This window comes from Schistocerca americana, chromosome 4 (assembly GCF_021461395.2).
Source record: "Schistocerca americana isolate TAMUIC-IGC-003095 chromosome 4, iqSchAmer2.1, whole genome shotgun sequence".
NCBI classification, from domain to species: domain Eukaryota; kingdom Metazoa; phylum Arthropoda; class Insecta; order Orthoptera; family Acrididae; genus Schistocerca; species Schistocerca americana.
In genome coordinates, this window is record NC_060122.1 from 121,853,640 (window position 1) to 121,863,628 (window position 9,989).

Below are 9,989 nucleotides of genomic sequence, written 5' to 3' on the forward strand. Positions count from 1 at the left end.
ACTAAATTCCATTATCTTCGTTTTGCACTTGTTGATGTTCATCTTGTATCCTACTTTCAAGACACTATGCATTCCGTTTAACTGCTCTTACAAGTCCTTTGCTGTCTCTGACAAAATTACAATGTCATCGGCGAACCTCAAAGTTTTTATTTCTTCTCCATTGATTTTAATACCTACTCAGAATTTTCGTTTTGTTTCCTTCACTGGTTGCTCAATATACAGATTGAATAACATCTGGGAGAGACTACAACCCTGTCTCACTGCCTTCCCAACCACTGCTTCTCTTTCATGCCCCTCGACTCTTATGACTGCCATCTGGTTACTGTACAAATTGTAAATAGCCTTTCGCTCCCTGTATTTTACCCCTGACACCTTCAGAACTTGAAAGAGAGTATTCCAGTCAACATTGTCAAAAGCTTTCTCTAAGTCTACAAATGGTAGAAACGTAGGTTTAGCTTTCCTTAATGTATTTTCTAAGATAAGTCGTAGGGTCAGTATTGCCTCAAGTGTTCCAATATTTCTACGGAATAAGAACTGGTCTTCCCCCAGGTCGGCTTCTACCAGTTTTTCCATTCGTTTGTAAAGAATTCGCGTAGGTATTTTGCAGCCGTGACTTATTATACTGGTAGTTCGGTAATTTTCACATCTGTCAGCACCTGCTTTCTTTGCGATTGGAATTATTCTTCTTGAAGTCTGAGGGTATTTCGCCTGTCTCATACATCTTGCTCAGTTTTGTCAGTAGTTCTAAGAGGAGTGTTGTCTACTCCTGGGGCTTTGTTTCAATTCAGGTCTTTCAGTGCTCTGTCAAACTCTTCACGCAGTATAATATCTCCCATTTCATCTTCATCTACATCCTCTTCCATTTCCATAATATTGTCCACAAGTACATCGCCCTCGTATAGACCCTCTATATACTCCTTCATTTTCCGCTTTCCAGACTTTGCTTAGAACTGACCTGCTATATTGTAGCTAAATGATAAAGACTCTTTCTTTCTATGTATTCGCAGCACATTACACTTGTCTTCGTTGAGATTCAATTGCCATTCCCTGCACCATGCATCAATTCGTTGCAGATAGTCCTGCATTTCAGTACAATTATTCGTTGTTATAACTTCTCCATATAATACAGCATCACCCGCAAAAAGCCTCAGTGAACTTCCGATGTTATCAACAAGGTCATTTATATACACTCCTGGAAATGGAAAAAAGAACACATTGACACCGGTGTGTCAGACCCACCATACTTGCTCCGGACACTGCGAGAGGGCTGTACAAGCAATGATCACACGCACGGCACAGCGGACACACCAGGAACCGCGGTGTTGGCCGTCGAATGGCGCTAGCTGCGCAGCATTTGTGCACCGCCGCCGTCAGTGTCAGCCAGTTTGCCGTGGCATACGGAGCTCCATCGCAGTCTTTAACACTGGTAGCATGCCGCGACAGCGTGGACGTGAGCCGTATGTGCAGTTGACGGACTTTGAGCGAGGGCGTATAGTGGGCATGCGGGAGGCCGGGTGGACGTACCGCCGAATTGCTCAACACGTGGGGCGTGAGGCCTCCACAGTACATCGATGTTGTCGCCAGTGGTCGGCGGAAGGTGCACGTGCCCGTCGACCTGGGACCGGACCGCAGCGACGCACGGATGCACGCCAAGACCGTAGGATCCTACGCAGTGCCGTAGGGGACCGCACCGCCACTTCCCAGCAAATTAGGGACACTGTTGGTCCTGGGCTATCGGCGAGGACCATTCGCAATCGTCTCCATGAAGCTGGGCTACGGTCCCGCACACCGTTAGGCCGTCTTCCGCTCACGCCCCAACATCGTGCAGCCCGCCTCCAGTGGTGTCGTGACAGGCGTGAATGGAGGGACGAATGGAGACGTGTCGTCTTCAGCGATGAGAGTCGCTTCTGCCTTGGTGCCAATGATGGTCGTATGCGTGTTTGGCGCCGTGCAGGTGAGCGCCACAATCAGGACTGCATACGACTGAGGCACACAGGGCCAACACCCGGCATCATGGTGTGGGGAGCGATCTCCTACACTGGCCGTACACCACTGGTGATCGTCGAGGGGACACTGAATAGTGCACGGTACATCCAAACCGTCATCGAACCCATCGTTCTGCCATTCCTAGACCGGCAAGGGAACTTGCTGTTCCAACAGGACAATGCACGTCCGCATGTATCCCGTGCCACCCAACGTGCTCTAGAAGGTGTAAGTCAACTACCCTGGCCAGCAAGATCTCCGGATCTGTCCCCCATTGAGCATGTTTGGGACTGGATGAAGCGTCGTCTCACGCGGTCTGCACGTCCAGCACGAACGCTGGTCCAACTGAGGCGCCAGGTGGAAATGGCATGGCAAGCCGTTCCACAGGACTACATCCAGCATCTCTACGATCGTCTCCATGGGAGAATAGCAGCCTGCATTGCTGCGAAAGGTGGATATACACTGTACTAGTGCCGAAATTGTGCATGCTCTGTTGCCTGTGTCCATGTGGCTGTGGTTCTGTCAGTGTGATCATGTGATGTATCTGACCCCAGGAATGTGTCAATAAAGTTTCCCCTTCCTGGGACAATGAATTCACGGTGTTCTTATTTCAATTTCCAGGAGTGTATATTGTGAATAGCAACGGTCCTACGACACTCCCCTGCGGTACACCTGATATCACTCTTACTTCGGAAGGCTTCTCTCCACTGAGAATGATATGCTGCGTTCTGTTATCTAGATACTCTTCAATCCAATCACACAATTGGTCTGATAGTCCATATTCTCTTACTTTGTTCATTAAACGACTGTGGGGAATAGTATCAAACGCCTTGAGGAAGTCAGGAAACTCGGCATCTACCTGGGAACCCGTGTCTATGGCCCTCTGAGTCTCGTGGACGAATAGCGCTAGCTGGGTTTCACACGATCGTCTTTTTCGAAACCCATGTTGATTCCTACAGAGTAGATTTATAGTCTCCAGAAAAGTCATTGTACTCAAATATAAAACACTTTCCAAAATTCTACAACTGATCGACGTTAGAGATATATCTCTATAGTTCTACACATCTGTCCGACGTCCCTTCTTGAAAACGGGGATGAACTGTGCTCTTTTCCAACCTTTTGGAACGCTACGCTCACCGCTGCAAGAAGGGGCGCATGTTCCTCCGTGTACTCTGTTTAATATCAAGTCCAGCAGCCTTTCCTCTTTTGAGCGATTTTAATTGTTTTTCTATCCCTTTGTCATCTATTTCGATATCTACCATTTTGTCATCTGTGTGACAATCTACAGAAGGAACTACAGTGCAGTCTCCCTCTGTGAAACAGCTTTGGAAAAAGACATTTAGTATTTGGGCCTTTAGGCTGTCATCCTGTGTTTCACTACCAATTTGATCACAGAGTGTCTGGACATTTTGTTTTGGTCCACCTACTGCTTAGACATAAGACCAAAATTTCTTAGAGTTTTCTGTCAAGTCAGCACATAGAACTTTACTTTCGAGTTCATTGAACGCCTCTCGCATAGCCCTCCTCACACTACATTTCGCTTCGTGTAATTTTTGTTTGTCTGCATGGTTTTGGCTATGGTTATGTTTGCTGTGAAGTTCCCTTTGCTTCCGTAGCAGTTTTCTATCTCGGTTGTTGCACCACGGTGGCACTTTTCCATCGCATACGATCTTTCTGGGCCCATACTCATCTAATGCATATTGTACGATGGTTTTGAACTTCGTCCACTGATCATCAATGCTATCTGAACTTGAGACAAAACTTTTGAGTTGAGCCGTCAAGCACTCTGAAATCTGCTTCTTGTCACCTTTGCTAAACAGAAAAATCTTCCTATCTCTTCCAGCGCAGCAATGCCTCCTCGCACTAAATCATAATAACATGTAGTTCACGTACAGAACCTGTCAGAATCGAGCAACATATCTAAATGCACTGCACTGCAGGGCGAGCTTACTTAGGACTACATACATCCGTCAAAAACAGGTTGAGTGCTTCAGTACTACTGCTCCCACACAACTGACTCGTTACAACTGTCAAGTTTCAACTGATCTTTTCCTTCATTCAAATACAACGCGCCCACGAGGTGCCCCCAAGCCCTAGGTGTTCATTGACTGAGATACTCACGCCAAAGATCACCTTTAAAACGTAAATATTTCCCGTGTAACGGAGTGATAACGAAATCGACGAACGAAGGGTCGATCATTTTCTTCCGAAAGCGATATGCAAATACGCAGCGTGCGGCGCTTAAATCCGGACAAATGAAACTTCTTTAAAAAGGTAAATTTATTGAAACAAAATACATATGAGAATGAAAATCCTTTTACATACAAGTAGTCGTATCTTTCAAGAATAACATTACTCGACGTAACCCCCTTTGAGCCTGAATGACCGCCTACAGTCTTGTCTTGAAGCGATTGCACCCACTTTTTAAAGCAGCGCTGTCCATATTCGCGAATGCTGCTCCGATAGCAGATGCGACATAAGGATGCCTCGTCTTATTGGTAACTCTTTCGACTACGCTCCAAACATAGTAGTCGAAGGGTGACAGAACTCCTTTGAACAGAACATGTCAACGTTATCCGAGTACCAGTTTTAGACTGAATGGCTCGTATGAGGTCCTCCTCTGCCATCCGACGCATTGTTGCTCGCTTACATTCAATACTGACGCCAATTTCTTCAGTGATTGCCCCGGGTCCTCCAAAATCAATACCTGAACCTTTTCGATGACTACCGCAATTCGTGACAAGTGTTTCCTCGAATGAGGTTTCCTCGCCGGGGTAGCGGAATCTTCCCCAGACTTCTCCGAAGCATTAAACATGGCCACAATATCATAAACAGTTGATCTCGGGTACCCGAAAAATCGAACTGTTTCAGTAGGCGAATGCCCAGCGCAAAGAATTTCGATAAACGAGGGTCTTCGGTTCTACTCCGCACTTGTCCTGGCCATTTTTATGTTCTGACTATTTACTACACTCATGCTCATAAATTAAGGATAATGCTGATACATGGTGAAAGAACGCTCTGCTGGGTGCTTTGCGGGTTTAAATCACCTCGCGGTATGACCATGCGGTGCATTTGACCTGCGGTCGTTGCATGGTGGCGCTGGCATCAGTCCACATACGCAGAGGTGTGTTGCTGCATATCAGAGTACGGTGCAGCGAGTAAGTGTGCAGATGTTTTCAGACGTGCTAATGGTGACTGTGAGTTGAAAATGGCTCGAAGAACATATATTGATGACGTTATGAGGGGTTGAATACTAGGGCGACTGGAGACTGGTCAAACACAACAGGTCGCAGCACGGGCCCTCCGTGTGCCACGGTTTGAAAAAAATTCAAATGGCTATGAGCACTATGGGACTTAACTTCTGAGATCATCAGTCCCCTAGAACTTAGAACTACTTAAACCTAACTAACCTAAGGACATCACACACATCCATGCCCGAGGTACGATTCGAACCTGCGACCGTAGCGGTCGCGCGGTTCCAGACTGTAGCGCCTAGAACCGCTCGGCACGAAGTTTGATCTCGCGGTTATGGTAACTATTCCAGCAGACAGTAAACGTGTCCAGGCGTGACAGTACAGGACGTCCTCATTGTACAACACCACAAGAAGACCGATATATCACGATCAGTGCCCGCAGACGGCCACAGAGTACTGCCGGTAGCCTTGCTCGGGACCTTGCAGCAGCCACTGGAACAGTTCCCTTCAGACACACAGTCTATACACGACTGAGCAGACATGGTTTGTTCGCCCAGAGACCTGAAGGTGCATTCTACTGATCCCTGGTCACAGGAGACCCGTAAAGCCTGGTGTTAAGAACACAGTACATGGTCATTGGAACAGTGGTCCCAGGTTATGCTCACAGACGTGTCCAGGTATAGTCTGAATAGTGATTCTCGCCGGGTTTTCATCTGGCGTGAACCAGGAACCAGATACCAACCGCTTAATATCGTAGAGAGGAACCTGTATGGAGGTCGTGGTGTGGGGTGGGATATGATTGGTGCTCGTGCACCCCTTGCATGTCATTGGCAGAGAAACTGTGACTGGTCAGGTGTATCGGGACGTCATTTTGCACCGGTATGTCCGCCTTTTCAGGGGTGCAGAGGGTCCCACCCTCTTCCTGATGGATGATAACGCACGGCCCGACCGAGCTGCCATCGTGGAGGACCTTCAAACAGAAGATCTCAGGCGTATCGAGTGGCCTGCGTGTTCTCCAGACCTAAACCCCATCGAGATCGTCTTGGATGCTCTCGGTCGACTTATCACTGCGCGTCTTCAAACCCCTAGGACACTCCAGGAGCTCCGACAGGCCTTGGTGCAAGAATGGAAGGCTATACCCCAGCAGCTGCTCGACCACCTGATCCAGAGTATGCCTACCCGTTGTGCGGCCGGTGTGCGAGTGCATGGTGATCATATCCCATATTGATGTCGGAGTACATGTGCAGGAAACAGTGGCGATTTGTAGCAAATGTGTTTCGAGACGGTTTTCTCAACTTATCACCAACACCGTGGACTTACAGATCTGTGTCGTGTGTGTTCCCTATGTGCCTATGCTATAGCGCCAGTTTTGTGTAGTGCCACGTTGTGTGGCACCACATTCTGCAATTATCCTTAATTTATGAGCACGAGTGTACATGCGTATGGCTTTTAAGAACGTCAGTCGCGACCTCCGGCTGAAGTACGATATGGTGGGAAATTCAAATTGAAATGTATCCGGATTTAAGCGCCGCACCCTGTACATAATCAAAATGAAGCGCGGCTGTATCAACAGACACCTTTACTTTGTACAGCGTTGTTACCTTCTCTGGGAATGGGATGACGTTTACACAGAATCGAATCAGTGGCGTCTGCTAACCACAATGCCGCAAATATCTTGGAAACAGTTCGGCTGCGAACGTATGTTTACTGCGACTGTTTCGCGTCTGGTATCCTGTTACTTTCAACTGTACACCCTGCATATATATGTGGAGGCCGTCTAACTGCAGGAGAAATCGCTCGGGAGATGCTGTGGGAGATACAGGGAGATACAATGACAGGACGCCATGTCGTTGCTGATGATGAGGTACGGTAAGCGCAGAGCCTCCGCAGCTGGAAACACGGAGCAGAGGAGCCAGCAGTTGAGGTTAATGTTGGCCAGCCTGGTCTGTCCGCCCCGGCATGAAATTACGGAGCAGCCTTTGTAAACACGGCGCGAGCGCCGTCCAGAGTCGGGAGTCACGAACTTCCGGCAGCTCCGGCCTCCCGAGGCCATCTGCAGAAAGTAACGCGAGACTTCAGGCAACACAAGCAGCGGGGGCTTCCTGAAACATGGCGCTTGCTGAATAGTCTCGTTGCTACACCTGTCTCAATAGCTCCACGTGTTCTATCTGAAAACGATAGCGACCTTCTTAGATTCTGTACACAACTAGAGGTCCCCGCCATGCATTACAGTGGCTCAGTATGGTTAAACGAAAAAGAAGAGAAAAACACACGTTTCTGATATAAGTGGGAATTGGATAGACGTCCTAGCTACTTCTCGCCCTGTCTCAGTCCATCTCCCCCTTCTGCCCCCTCCCTCACTTCTTTCCTCCTTTCTCTGTCCACGATCTCATTCCCCTCTCCCTCCACCTTCCTGCGTTCCTGTCTGTCCATCACCTCCTTTCCACTCTCTACGTCCATCTTCTCCCACCACTCACTCCACCGCGTATGCTTCCTCTTCCCTCCTACATAGACCTTTGTTTATTGTTAATGCAAATTCAGGTTTTGTAGTAGCCGATAAGCCACATATCATACGCCGATAAGCTAGAAATACAACATTTCTGTTTACTGTGAAAATCGTTTGTGAGGAAGAAAACAAAAAAATGTGTGTACGATCTATGCTTAAGTAATGAGAAAAAATATTAATGGAAGAAACAATAGCTCTAACCGTTTAAATGTCCTGCTATCGTAGTTAAAAGCTGCCTGCAACCAAGGAAACAAATCTGCAGATTCAATGCACAGTAGATCCTTTTCTTTCTCGTAGTCGGTTTCAACAGAAAACTTGTATTGTTCAAAAAAATATATATAGCTATGTTCATCTGAATCTTTAAGAGAGTATCGTTTAAAACATGAAGGAAATCGGTCAAGAACGTTTCCGAGATTTTTTTGTAACAATATTATCCATTTATGCATTGCACATTTATGCATGGTGAATGATCTAAAACTTGCACCGCAGATATTGCGGAAATGGAAAGTGCTATTGATGTGTGGTTTTCACACAGTGGATTGGTAATTAGGGGCTCGTATTGTTAGGAAGTGAACAGATTGTAATATTGCGGAGAAAGTGTATTTTTTGTGCAAATGTATACATTTTTAAATAGAACAATGCCTATTGACATTAAAAACTGAAAGAACTGTAAATTACAATGTTAGTGCTGCTTTTTGCTGAATTCTAATGCTACTCGTTTACGGATTACCGTATCTTGCAAAGCTCTAACACCGACATTTGTACAATACCTGTGGAGCATACACTAATACACAAGTGCATGCATTAGTTATGTGGATTCTGACCAGCAACGAGACAAAAGTCTAGCAAAGGCTGTGTTCAAAATAACCACTAGCGGCGTCTGTACACGCTTACAGTCTCGTATGGAACGAATGCTGCGCTAGTGCTGATATTTCAGCAGTGACCTCAGAGCAGGCTGCAGCGATACGTCGTTGCATATCATTGGGTGCAGTTGCTATGTCCCAGCAGACAGCATCTTTCAGCTTTTCCCACAGAAAATTGTCTACAGGTGTCAAATCCGGGGAAAGGACCAACCAAGGGACAGGTCTTCTGCGTCCAATTCAACGATTTGGAAACAATTCGTGAAGACATGCTGTAGTACTTCGTGCACTATGGGCTGGACAGCCATATGTTGATACCACAGGTTCAAATGGTGCTCTGAGCACTATGGGACTGAACTTCTAAGGTTATCAGTCCCCTAGAACTTAGAACTACTTAAACCTAACTAACCGAAGGACATCACACACATCCATGCCCGAGACAGGATTCGAATGCGACCGTAGCGGTCGCGCTGTTCCAGACTGTAGCTCCTAGAATCGCTCGGCTACGATGGTCTGTTAGGAGGCTCCTATACTTGTGCGCATTCAGCGTTCAGTCTGTGGAACGCCTCACATGTTGATACCACAGGTTCGTCCTAGTTTACAGAGGAACTTCTTCTACCATCCGAGGAAGATGGTCTGTTAGGAGGCTCCCATAGTTGTGCGAATTCAGTGTTCCGTCTATGAAACACGGGCCAATGACCTGATGGTTCACTATCCTGCACCACACATTTACACTCCGTGGACGATGAGGTTTCACCTTATGAAACCAACGGGGATTGTCAGCAGACCAATAGTGCATGTTTCGGCGATTTGCCTGGTCATTATTGGTAAATGTGGCTTTATCACTAAAGTAGATTCACGATACATCTGGAGGGTCTTGTTGAGATTCCTATGTACAGAAGTTAGCACGATTCTCATAATCTTTTCCATGGAGCTGTCTATGGAAATAGATGTAATAGGTATGGAACCTATGACGATGGAGAATATGTAGGACACTTGCCTGCCTCTTGGCACTACCTCTTGCCAGTCCGCGGATTAATTGCAACAGCAATAAGGAAATTAATTTCCCCCTCTTCCGTCGTCAATTATTTTCTCCTTTTAAGTTGTCTAGGTGTTAATCAACAACTTACACGCTACTAGGTGAAGAAACTGATAAGTAATCGCAGGAATGGTTGACGTCTAGTGGGATATCTTCCCGCATACGTCGTGCATGAACGAACTATATTCTTCGTAATTCCTCCATACACCATAGGCATGTGGGCTTTTTCTGCACTGGCTACCCCCATCGTCCACCCACGACCTATTGCTTCGACACCCTAGCTGACTAAGAAGTCGCAATGTATTCAAGGAACACATAAATACACGGTAAGCGAACATAACAACGTCGTACGTAGCAACTATGCATGCTGAACGGCACAAACAAATGTCGGTGGGGAAACTTCTCAG